This window comes from Mustela lutreola, chromosome 5, assembly GCF_030435805.1.
Source record: "Mustela lutreola isolate mMusLut2 chromosome 5, mMusLut2.pri, whole genome shotgun sequence".
Classification (NCBI taxonomy): domain Eukaryota; kingdom Metazoa; phylum Chordata; class Mammalia; order Carnivora; family Mustelidae; genus Mustela; species Mustela lutreola.
In genome coordinates, this window is record NC_081294.1 from 154,150,781 (window position 1) to 154,164,945 (window position 14,165).

Sequence of the window (14,165 nt, forward strand, 5' to 3'; positions counted from 1 at the left end):
GAACATCCTGAAGAATTTTGTATGCCACACCATACAATCACTCACTGAAGGATGATATACTTGTTTTGCTATTACTCTTAAATTCAGAGTTAATGGTGAAACAACTTTATGTCACTTGCTCAAGAATATTTAATTATTCATTCACTTGTTCTTTTGTTTATTTAATAAAAAGTGCTTTCGTCTTTATTTATTTTTGCTAAAACAATCTTACAGTGTGTAACATACACATAAAAGAGAAAAATTAGAGCTTGTTTGATTTTTTTTTTTTAATTTTTTTAAGCTAAGCAGGGTGGGGCCTGGTTAGTACTTGGATGGGAAAGGGACCCAAGGGAGGGATAGGGTCAAGGTAGCAGTTGAGGAAGGATGGGGGGTGGGGGGGTGGCAGGGCTGTGGGGGGGTGGCACAGGACAGGCGAGGGGAGACCAGACAGAGGGGAGGACAGGTGAGCTTGTTTGATTTAATAGGAATAGAGCAGTGGGTAAAGAAGAAACAAAGTCCCCACTTTATACTTCTCTCCCTATATTAGGATCTAATTATTTTTGAAAACCATTGATAAAAAGACAACATTTTGTCTATTAAAGAGTAACCAATTTTATTTATATGGCTCTTTTTTAAAATTCTAATTCCAACATAGTGAACATACAGTGTAATATTACTTTCAGGTGTACAATGTAGTGATTCAACAATTCCATCTTGTCAAAAGTGCACTCCTTAATCCATTTCATCTATTTAACCCATCCCTCACCAACCTCCTTTTTGGTAACCATCAGTTTGTTCTCTATAATTAAGAATCTGTTTCTAGGTTTGTCTCCCCTTCTCCTTTCTTTTTTCCTTTGCTTTCTTTTTTTCTTTGCTCATTTTTTTCTTTAAATTCCACATATGAGTGAAATAACACTGTATTAGTCTTTCACTGAATGAGTTATTATACTCTGTAGTCCCATCCATGTCATTGAAATTGACAGGATTTCATTTTTTTAATGGCTGAATACTATTCCATTGTGTGTTCCTTCATTTATGGATAGATACTTGGACTGTTTCCATAATTTGGCTATTGTAAATAATGCTGTTATAAGCTCTATATTACTCTTGACACATTTGTACATTGCTAATGTAGGGTTCTTAATGTAGTAGGGCTTGGACATTTGCAAATAATGATTCTATGTTGAATTTTTTTAAAAAATGCTCTGAGAAACAATATAAGAATTATTAGAAAAAAGATAATCAGGATGAAAATGTTTAGGGTCAAGTGGTGTTCGTTTTCCTTCTTTTAGCAGAAAACTACTGATTAATACCCCACAACTCATTAACATGATTAGTGAAATGGTAGCAATAAGTACTGAAAAACTTTTTAATAGAAAAAGGAAGGAAAAAAAAACCTGTAACTGTTTTTCAATAATACTAGAGATCATTGTTTCTCAAAGAGGGACGTTTCTGTTCAAACCTGAAGTTTAATTTGTGTGTATAGCTATTTCAGTTAAATAATAGTTTACTACAGTTATGAACAGGTAGGCTGTTTGGACAATCTCTGTTTGTCGCCTACAGATCTTCCCTGTCCAGTATAGTAGTCATAAGCTGCATGAGACTATTGAGGACCTGCAGCATAGGTGTTCTGAATGGAGATGTTTTGAGAGCACAAATTACATTAAGAATTTAAGACTCATATTTTTAAAAAAATGAGGTGCAATGTATCTCAATATTTTTTACTGGTTATGTACTGAAATGACAATACTTTGGATATATTCAGTTAAATAGCATAGACTAAAATTTAATTTCACTTATTTCTTTTTACATTTTTGATGTACACATCAAAACACAAGCAGGGACTCCCTGACTGAACAGGGTCCCCTGGGACCCTGGGATCATGACCTGAGCCAAAGACAGACACCTAATGACTGAGCCACCCAGGAAACCCATCTTGGCTAGACTTTTCTTAATGAGGCAAACATATCCTTACAAATTTTTGCTTTCTTGTACTTGAGATATTGCTAGCTTTACACTGTTTCCTAATGTGATTCCTTGTTCTGTTTCTGTCTTTATTTTTGTTTCCACTGTATTAAAACACTTGGGGGAAATTAAAAACAAATATTTGAAGGCAATCCGGAAGATGGACAGATAAGGAAATGCCCAGTCAGCCCTACCCATCAGAAGTTCAATAAGAACAAGTTCCTTAGAGGGCTCTGCTCATTATTTTACTATAAATTCAGAGGTTGGTAGATGGCTAATAGAGATGAAAAACAGTGACTAGTATTGGTCCAAGGGGAATATTAAAGCCCAAGAGAGATCAATGGGCCCCAAAATCTCCCTTTTAGGGCACAGATGTCCCCTGCCCTGACCATGAGTGTTCCTGGTGCTGAAGACCATTAACAAGGCCCAAGAGAACTCCCAGCATTCCACACAGAGGGAAAGGGTGATTTCAGGAACTCTGCGACTGTTCAGATCTTAAAAGCATCTTACTCTCACTCTGTCAGTGTTGACTCATGACCTGAATTTTAAAAATTAAATTAAAAAAAAATAAAAATTAAAAAAAAATTAAAGCAATAAAACAACATTAAAGAATACTGGGAAAATAAGAAAATGGAAAGGAGTTAGCTGGTATTCTCCATGTCCCTAGATAATAACTATTTATATGTCTATGTATTTTTTCATCTTATATACTTTCAATTTCGTTTGTATATTTACACATAAAAGTGTAAATTTTCTATGTAAATGTGCAGTATTTACACAGAATATCATTATGATTGAATGATGTAATATGCACTGACTTTTTCATTAATTGGTTGACCTCCACATTACATCTAAGTTTGCTTACATTAATTGGTTGACCTCCACATTACATCTAAGTTTGCAAGTTGTTCATATTCTTGTCTTACCTGCTTTCTACAATAATATTATGGTTAATTTTATGGGAGACACCATGGCTTATAAGGCTTTTGAAATCCATCATCACATTGATACACAAAGTTGGTTACTAGTGGTGCTAAAAGAACAACAATGGAATACCCTTGGGAGATATATATATATATATATATATATATATATATATATATATATATATATAATATTGGAGACTATATATAAGTGTTGAATCACTAAATTATATATCTGAAACTAATATTACACTAATATTAAGTAACTGGTATTTAAATAAAAACTAAAAAAATTAGAATAATTTGGAAAATTATTGACAAAATCAGAGATCCAAGTCTTCATTCCCAAAACAGACCAAAGGCATGATAACCTTTTCAGCTAAATCTCAAGAATGGTTACACTGAGGACTTACCTTATTTCTACCTTTGAAAGCTATTTTTCTTAGAATTTTGGAGGTAATGATGTGAACATTAAACAATATTTGGAATCAGAAACCAGATTTCACATTCTATTTCCACCAGTTATGAACTTCTGGATATCTGGCAAGTTGTTCATATTCTTGTCTTACCTGCTTTCTACAATTTGTAAGTATAAAGTAAGAATGAGATGGAGCAGTTTCTTTGAGCAGGATATGTAGGGTCTCCCTAGCTAAATCATCTTTAAAAAAATAGATTAATCACCTGGGAAGAAGAAATAGTATAAACAAATGAGATAAATTACTGCCCCTAAAAACACTTCAAAATTATATAAATGAATATACCTTTTTAATATCAAAAGCTTTGTTGAATATTTACATTGAAATAAATACATGAAGAAATTTTCTGGTCAGAAAAATCACCAACATTCTGATATATACAATAGAAAATTGAATTTATCATATCAATTAAGAAAATAAATGAAATCAGAGGTTATAAAATTTATGTGACTAACACTGATCCATAATATCCATAATTTGAATGCTGAGGATTAATATTCCTTAATATACATCTGGTTTAAACTAGCACTCCAAAATCTAAGTCAGAATCAAATATTTCAAACATCCCACAACTGATTGACAAGAAAGTCCTCAAAGTTACTTACCTGACAAAGTAGCTTCCCCTAAATCAGATAGTCTACACTGAAGGTCAAATATCTACTGTCTAGAGAAAAATCTTACAGAACTGAAAAAAACAAATGGAATTGCTTTTTTTTTTTTTTTTTTTTTTTTTTTTTTGTTAATGTGGGTAACTAAGAGGCATGAATTAGATCTTCCAAACTGAGAATTTGGAAAGGAAAGGAAAGCAAATAGGACAGGAAAGAAGCAGAAACAATTAAGTGAAGGCAGAGAGTGGTTATAGATTCAAAGAATGAAATAGTTCTGTGGCTTGAGCATGGAATTACATTTTGTTTACATAAAGATAAGGGTCCGTCTCTAACCAGTGTGAGAGGCTTTAAAACAGGAAAGAATAAGCAAATAATTTGAGGACCTAGAGATGGATAAGCCTGAGTCCTTAAATGCTTAATAAAGATGGGCAAGGAGAATCAGCACTAACTGCATTATATAGGCTCCTAAAAACAAAGAGATCATGGAGCTTAAATAAGAGAGCTTGAATCATCAGTTTAGACTAATACTTTGATTTGGAAGAATAATTGACATCAGAATAACAGTCCCTGTGGCACATTGTCCCTAGTCTACAATTATACAGTTAATATAGATGTGATAATCTCATTCACCTTTTTTAAAATTCTTGAAAATGTATTCTTTCAATTTACAAAGAATTACAATAATTAAACTGTCCCCATATAAGTCAGGTTGTGAGACACTACATTAAAATTAATTATTATGATGATTATTTCACTTTTTTCATGGAATTATTTTGGAAGTTTCTTTCCCTTCTAACATTTCCAGTCCTTATGTTTCTCTCTCTTCAAGGGTTTAGGAAAAACCCTCCTAGGGAAGTATTGTAGTATACATTTTTGTGCACACTGTTACTAAAATATGCACTTAATGTGTAATGATTTTGCATTTTTTTAAACTTCTAATGAGTTGTAAGGAGTTGTAACAAAACTTTCACCATTTGAAAGTGTGAAATATATGTTGTGATGAGCACTGGGTATTATATGCAACTGATGAATCATTGAACACTATATCAAAAACTCATGATGTACTATTTGTTGGTTAATTGAACATAATAAAAAATGAAAAAATACATTAAAACAATGAAAATGAATTAAAAAAGTGAAATATTTGAGTTATCTGAAGAGCAATAAACTAATTTTTCATCTATTTCCAAGTATTTTGACAAGTGCTCAGTCTAGGGGGAAAAAAATCCTGGGTCATAGGGCTGCTATCTCCCTCTTGTCTCTTTTCATATATCTCACATTTCTTTCTCCCTGATGTGTGCATAAATAAAGGTTGACTTTTAAGTTTTCTGATCATAAGGTTTATGTAACTTGGGGAATCTTTCTTAAGAAAAAGTTTACAAAATCACTGTTACATAACTAGATACATATAAACATTTTCTTCAGGTAAGAAAAGCAATCCCTTCTGATCTCACATTTAAAATGCAGATAAATTACCTTTCAGAATTTATCTGCATTTTATAAAAAAAAAATAAATAAAAAATTAAAAATAAAAAAAATAAAATGCAGATAAATATCCAAAAGAAATCCAGAAAAACATGAACTTAATCTTGTTATCATTTAACTTCTTAACACACCATTCTCACTGTTTTTTCCAAAAAAATTTGAGCTTCATATTCTGTAATTGAACTTTATAAGACAAAGTCATTTTCTATAGAAAAAAGAGAAAAAAAATAATATAATTCTTCTAATATGCCCATGTGAGGATTTAAAAAAATATATTATTTTGATACTTTAGAAAAGTTTCTCTCAGTGTCTCCTCCTTGTTAAGTATTAAGGTTCAATATTAATAACTTTTATTAAATTACTTTTGTACATGTCATGGTTTAGCCTGAGCTTCCCAGAAAAAAGTTAGCTTAGAAAATAAAAACTGAATTGCAATTATTTTCCTGGAAATGTGATCCAGGAAACCAAACAGAAGACCAGGAAGGAATGTAGGTTAAAACAGGAAAAATAGTGTCTCTGACAAGATAATATGTTGTGATTGCAGCCACCAGGGCTGTATGGAAGTTCCTTACAAGGACCCTGGAGAAATCACTTCCAGATGTATTTTAGTACTTTGCTTTGAAAGGAAGAAAGGGAAGAACATCCATTAGGTTCCTTATGATGTTTCCCTTCAGGCTGTGTTCACACAAACTAAGAAAATCCATCCTAGTAGCTCCTTCTTGATAAAGAGCAGGAAAGGACATCTGGTAAAGATGAGGCCCCATCTAGTGCTCCTGCTTGAAGGTAGATGACTAAGAAGAAAACAGTTGCTGCAGCAATGATAGGAGAAGAAACAGGTGTGGTCTTTAGAAATTTCAGTAGTATGTGGTATGCAAGATGTGTTTCATATGCACACTGTAAAATTTTAGGGTATTTCAATTCCTCTTGTACAGTGACCTGTCTTAAATACTTTGGAATTGATAACATTATGAGTTTTATCTTATGTACTTACATATCAGTATCTTGTGTCAGATAGATAAGTAGAGATACTTGTCCCACTCTCCCTGCTGGCAGAGATGATGCAACACACACACAGGTCAATGCACAAGCTCTTGTTTTATTCACTGGTCATTCTTTCTCCTCCCTTTGTGGGGAAGTTCCCTTGCCTTATATAGGGCATAACAGCCAATCACAGGGGTGTTCACATGAACAGGAGGTATCTGGGGCTCGTAGGCAGTGGTGGCATATGGTGCTCATGTGATGAGCACGAAGTCACGTGTGGCCAGGGCGGATATTTTTTAGGCTGTCCGTACTGCTCCGGCGCCATCTTAGGGGCACAACCGGCACCAACTTGGGGGCATGACCCCGACAGCTCCCCCTTCTTTGTTTATTTGTATGGATAAGGGACCGTGCCTGTCTTAGGTTGGGACGATCAACTTGCGCCCTTACCCGTCATCAAATACTACAGAGCATGCTGCAGCTTCTGTCTTAGGTTGGTACACTGTTATCTTCCTCATTACCCGTCATTGACTACCGGTCCAGCATGCTAAGCCATACTTGGGGTGAGCTACCATTCTCTGTGGCTACCAAGGCTTGATGTACAGCCTGCTAATGTGAGTCTCTGGCTGATGTGAGTTGGAGGGCCCTTATCCAACGCAGCACCAGGAGGAGGACAAAGAGCACAATACAGCCAAGTGCAATAGTCCCAAACCAGGATTTCCCAAAAGCCACCACTGCCTGCATAGCTTGTAGGAATTGGGAGGGTTGACTCTCGTGGCATTGATCTGCAGAATCTCCATCCAGAGGGAGGCTCTCAGATTGTGGAATTTGGCTGACCAGGTGCCGTTGAGCATCTGAGATAATTCTCCGGAGAGGTTCGCTGCTCAGGAGAGATTAGAATACAAGTTAGATGTGATGCATATGCCTGATAAGGGCTGGATACAACTGGTGAAGAGAATTTTGATGTGCTCGTCGTGTCAGGCGTTCTGGAACCGAAACCGGAGTCGGCTGGTCCTGAGGGAAAACACAAACAGAACCACGGACCCATCGTAGGACTGGGTCCGGACCCTTCCATAGTCCTGTCAGAATGTCTTTCCATTTTACCCAATCATTGAGATTGACCTCCTGACACGAGTGGCGATCTGCTGCCGATCGTCCTATTGCGTCCATGACCAAAAAATTTAAAGTAAAGAGAGCAGTATTGAGTTTGTCCTTAGGGGACTTGTAGGTGGCCCGTATTCCCCCTTTTTGTTTTATTAATTGATTTTTCAGGGTCAAGTGTGCACGTTCGACAATTCCTTGCCCTTGAGGGTTGTAGGGTATACCTGTGACTAGATGTATGTGAAATGTATCAGCAAAATTTTTAAAGCTGTGTGATGTGTAAGCAGGCCCGTTGTTGGTTTTGATTTGTTTGGGGATGCCCCAAGAGGCAAAGTTTTTCAAGCAATGTTGAATGACATCTCTGACCTTTTCTCCTGTATGTAAGGAGGCCATAATGACCCCCGAGTATGTGTCTACTGAGACATGTACATATTTTAAGTTGCCGAATTCAGGGATGTGTGTAATATCCATTTGCCACACATGATTGGGTAGTTTTCCACGTCGGTTTATGCCAAGGAAGGGTGCTGGAATAAGAGGGGCACAGTGCCGGCAAGACTTAACAATCTGTTGAGCAAGGGTTTTCGGTATTTGAATTTTTCTGTCGAGTGTAGTGGAATTTACATGGAATTTTTCATGGAATAATTTGGCTTGTTCTTCTATGGATAATATAAAAGGTGTTTTTGTGATAAAGTCTGCCTTTTCATTACCCGTAGATAAGGGTCCTGGAAGACTTGTGTGAGCCCTAAGGTGTCCTGCAAAGAAGGGTTGTGTATGCTGTAAGATCAGCTTTTGTAGGGATTTGAAGAAGCAGCAGTGGAGGCAGGTGCAATATAAGGCACTGTTTCTAGAACTGATAGAGAGCTAATGACATAATTGCTATCTGATAGTAGATTGAAGGGATCGTCAGGAAACGTTGAAAAAGCCAAAATGACTGCTGCCAGTTCTGCAAGTTGTGCAGAGCCAGATGGTACCAGGGTTGTATAGCTTTTTCCTGCAGTTACTACCATTCCCACTCCATTTTTTGAGCCATCAGTAAAGAGTGTTAAGCAATCTTTTAAGGGGGTCGTTTTTGTGATTAGTGGGTAGACAATAGGGGTGTTTTTACAGAATTGAATCCAGGGGTGTTTTGGATAGTGGTTATCGAAGGTTCCAATAGTAGTGAATTGGAGAATGGCCCAATTTGTGTCATGATTGATGAGCCAATTAATTTGATCTGGTCCGTAGAGGGTAATGATAGTATGCGGCTGTGAGCCAAATGTGGCGAGGCAGTCCTTTAGCCCCTTTTGTAGAAGCAAGGCCACGGCTTCAGGGTAAGGTTGTAATGTTTTAGATGGGGAGCTAGGTAAATGAAAATTTTGTAAGGGGCCACCCTGCCAAATTATGGCAGTAGGGCTATGAGGGTCTGGTAGTATTATTAATAATAAGGGTTGATCTGGATCACGGCGTGTGATCTGACATGATTCTAATCGCTGTTGGACTAAGGTGATGGCTTGCCTAGGCTCGGGGGTAAGACTTCTTTTTGAGCTTAAGTCTACGTCACCCTTAAGAATATCAAATAGGGGCTTTAACTCTGCTGTAGTTAGTTTTAAGTAGGGTCGAAGCCAGGCAATGTCACCTAACAATTTCTGAAAGTCGTTACAGGTGTTTAGATTGTCCAGCCTAAAGCTGAGTTTTAGAGGCCGTACCATCATGGACGAAAGATGTGTGCCTCAGTAAGTTTGTAAATCTCCTTTTTGTATTTTATCTGGTGCTATGGTGAGGTGCCACTCCTTTAATTCTGCTATGGTGAGGTGCCATTCCTTTAATTCTCCAATTAGAAATTGGAGTGCCTTATCAAGCTCTTGGTTGTTTTTATGCTATAATAAAATATCATCCATATAATGGTATAGTAACAACATGGGAAATTTGTGTCTGGATGTTCTTAAAGCCTTGTCAACATACATTTGGCACAAGGTAGGGCTATTGGTCATACCTTGTGGTAAGACTGTCCATTCATATCTCTGATCTGGTTGGGAGTGATTAATTGCTGGCAAAGTAAATGCAAATCTCCCACAGTCATCCTTATGTAATGGAATGGAGAAGAAGCAATCTTGTATATCTATAATAATTGTGGGCCATCCTTTTGGTATTGCAGAAACAAGAGGTAAGCCACATTGGATAGGGCCCATAGAGGACATTTGAGCGTTTACTGCTCGGAGATCATGGAGTAGCCTCCAATTACCTGATTTTTTCCTTAAAACAAATATGGGTGTATTCCAAGGGGATGTCAAAGGGAGGAGATGCCCAGCATCCAACTGTTCCTTTATTAAACCTTTGGCTGCCTCTAATTTTTCTTTAGTTAGGGGCCACTGAGGAATCCAGCGAGGCCTATCGTCTTTCCATTTTAAAGGTATGGCATGTTCAGTGGCCCCTATTAAAAACCCAGACCTTGATTCTTCTAGAAGTGCTCTGAGAGTGGTATCGGTTGAGTTATGCCTTGCTCTTGTTTCCCTAACCCTCGGCCCATTGTATATCTCATTGACTGCATCATTCTCTTGACAGGAGCATTGAACAAATTCTCTGTGGTTAGTTTTAAATCCATTTGTGCTAGGATATTGCGCCCCCAAAGTGATATAGGTAGGGCACAAACGTATGGTTGGAATAGTCTGGTATGGCCCTCTCTGTCCTTCCATTGCAATGTTGCTGCACTTTGGTCAGGGCTTTGTGCAACTCCCAGGCCCTGCAGTGTTTGGTTGGCTTTGACTATAGGCCAATATTTAGGCCAGTCAAGGGACATTATAATGCTTTTGTCAGCTCCTGTATCGAGCAGACCCAGGAAGTCCCTTCCTTGAATGGTTAGGGTTAATAACGACCTGTCCTGTAATCCCAGGGTTAAACAAGCGAGAGGCTCTCCGGAGGAACCAAAACCTTTAGTTTCTCAGGGGGTATTCTTATATGCATAAAGATCATGTTGGCTAGGTAGAATAAGCATTTGAGCTATCTTATTTCCCGGGGTTATGACCGTTATGCCTTTTGGGGAGGATAACATAATTTTCACTTGTCCTTGAAAATCAGAATCAATAACACCTGGGTGCACAATTAATCCCTTCAAGGTAGTGGAACTCCTTCCTAACAGGAGGCCGACTGTCCCTTGGGGTATTGGTCCCTGCCAATCTGATTCCACCGTCTGCACCCCCATGTCAAGAGTTAAGACCAATCTGGAGGTGGCACAAATGTCCAATCCTGTGCTTCCTACTGTGGCCCTCCTTGGCTCGTAAGTGGATGCCAGCTCATGGGCACTTGTTGTATCACTCCGTACATTTGTTGTGGGCCCCGGAGTGAAGGGCCCTAATTCCCGTTTTTTTGTAGTTTAGGATTAGGACCAAGGAAATTTCCCTCCCTATCTCTTACGGAGGTGCAAGTATTACTCCAATGATTCCCTTTCTTACATCTAGGACAGAGCTTGGGTTTTTGGCTTTGTTCGGCTTGTTCGGAGTGCTGTTTGTTTGGACATTGCGCTTTCCTGTGGCCAATTGCCCGCAGGAAAAGCAGGCTCCCAGATTAGACCAAGATGGCTTCTGAAAACCATAACTTGAAAGGCCCTGGGTAATGGCTGCCGCAAGGACCTGCCCTTGTATAACAGAGTCATTGATATCTCTGCATACCTTTAAATATGTGGAGAGGTCCTTGCTTTTCCAGGGCCGGATAGCTTCCTTGCACCATTTGTTTGCCTGCTTATAGGCTAATTGCTTGACTAGGGGCATGGCTTGTTCCTCATCCCCGAAAATGCGGGAAGCTGTCTGGAGTAGACGATCTACAAAATCGGCATATGGCTCATTATTGCCTTGAATGACTTTTGATAATTGTCCCTGTAAACCTCCGGTACCCTGTAGGGTTTTCCAAGCTTTTGTAGCTGCGGTGGCTATTTGTAGGTAGATGGCAGGGTGGTATTGGGCTTGAGCCTGAACAGTGACATAATTTCCTAAGCCCATTAGCATGTAGCTGCGGTGGCTATTTGTAGGTAGATGGCAGGGTGGTATTGGGCTTGAGCCTGAACAGTGACATAATTTCCTAAGCCCATTAGCATTTCCTAAGCACATTCCAGTCTGGGTGGCCGGCGGCTGCATTGCACCTGGCAGTGTCCGTGCTGTATTCCTGCCAGGCTGTTTTCCACATCAGATATTGGCCCCCCTGATAAGGTCGTTCTAGCCAAGTTTGTCCATTCCCCTGGGCTCAAATTGAGCCCCGCTAGGGACTCTAATATGGATATTGTGAAGGCAGCCTGAGGACCGTATGTGTTAACTGCTTCCTTTAATTGTTTCACAAGCTTAAAGTCTATGGGCTGATGAAACCTTTGGTTTTGAGTTTCCTCGAGAATGGGGAAGCAAGCCGTTGAGAGATCTACCCAAGGAGAGGAGGTTTGACATGAGTATGCACCCTTACAGGAACCTGAATAGGGAGGGGGTGGCGCTGTGGGCTCGATTGTATCAGGAAGGGTTGCATGACCTATTTTTAGTTCTTTTACCTTCCTTTCTAATTCCTCCCCACTGAACTCCTCCTCTTCACCATTTTCACTGTCAGTTTCAGAGGAACGGGAGGAGTGCAAAGAGCGCTCCTCTTTTACTTCCTCTAAAATGGAACTTCCTTCTTTTAGGGGACCTGTAAATTTGTCCTTTTTAACGGTAAGGTAGCTCCTCACAAGAGCCCATATAGCCATGGTGCCTGTTGGCAAAGGCTGCTGAGCATCAGCCCTTCTCAAATCTTCTCCCAAATGTTCCCACTGTGGGACACTTAAGAGGCCCTCATCTAAAAACCAAGGGGCTTGATGCTCTATTGCTCGAGCAGTTCGAGCTTTAAGAGGGGTTCCATTAGCTTTCAAAATGCCTGCAAGGGGCTCTCCATTCGGAATCTAGAAATTTCCGACCCCATTGTATTTACCTTTACAGTCACAATCCGTGAACATACAACTGCTGTCCCTTTGTGGTTGCTCTTCAGCAAACTTTTAACCTTTCCTTTGTGGTCGTCCTAGTGACGTACGTGCAATATGATGAGGGGGAAAAAGTACTCATGTATTGCCTTCTCTCTAAAACGCTAAGTTTAAAAGGCTGCACAACTTCTATTCCATGGAATCTTCCTGTTAGAACTACCACTTCTAAAAATCAAGTAAACAAAATGGAAACATTGTATTTCACTCTGACAAAACTGTTCAATGTGAGATCAATGCACATAAAGTTAAAAAGTTAAATATACCTCAACATTATCAGTAAATCAGAACATATCTCAACCAGTATCAGAATTTCTACCTTCACTGTATCTTTGCTATTTTTAAATATACTCACAGTTCCCGGGTTTCAGCACCAAATGTCGCGCTCTCCCTGCCCGCAGAGATGATGCAACACACACACAGGTTGATGCACAAGCTCTTGTTTTATTCACTGGTGGATCTTTCTCCTCCCCTTGCGGGGAAGTTCCTTTGCCTTATATAAGGCAAAGCAGCCAATCACAGAGGTGATCACATGAACAGGAGGTATCTGGGCCTCGTAGGCAGTGGTGGCACACAGTGCTCATGTGACGAGCACGAAGTCATGTGTGGCCAGGGCAGATATTTTTTAGGCTGTCTGTACTGCTCCAACGCCATCTTAGGGGCGTGACCGGTGCCATATTGGGGGCATGAACCCAATAAATACTTTTTTTTCTCAAAAATGTATTGCTGATATATTGTGTATATATGTATATATATAGTCATATGTGTATATATATATATATATATATATATATATATAAAGTTATATCAGTATTTTTATGGTCACTCAGAGTTCATATCAATATATGATATCCAATCACTTCTCTAAATGAATTGTAAAACTCTGATTTGTTATTTTCACTAAATGTATTTTCAAATTATAACACGTTATAAATATATTTTATTATTATTATTTTTTAAGGTTTTATTTATTTATTTGACAAACAGAGACCACAAGTAGGCAGAAAGGCAGGCAGAGAGAGGTAGGGAAGCAGTCTCCCAGCCGAGCATAGAGCCCGATGTGGGGCTCGATCCTAGGAATCTGGGATCATGACCTGAGCCAAAGACAGAGGCTTTAACTCACTGAGCCACCCAGGTGCCCCACAAATAAAATTTCAATAACTCATCATTCCCTAGCTCCAAGACTGTTAATATCCAGTCTAGTTTCTGTGCCTGTAAATATGCCTATTCTAGGTACCACAGAATTGAATTGAATCATGCTGGGACACCTGGGTGGCTCAGTTGGTTGGCTGGCCTTTGGCTCAGGTCATGATCCCAGGGTCCTGGGATCAAGTCCCGCATCAGGCTCCTTGCTAAGTGGGGAGCCTGCACTCTCTCTGCCTCTGCCTGCCGCTCTGCTTGCTTGTGTTCTCTCTCTCTCTCTGACAAATAAATAAATAAACAAAATATTTAACAACAACAACAAAAAAGAATTGAATCGTGCCATATATTTTTTTTGTAATGTATTCTTTTTTTTTTTTTTTTCAGCACATCAGTATTCATTATTTTTGCACCAGACCCAGTGCTCCATGTAATCCTTGCCCTCTATAATATCCACCACCTGGTACCCAAATTCCAACCACCTACCCTTCAAAACATCAGATTGTTTTTCAGAGTCCATAGTCTCTCATGGTTCACCTCCCCTTCC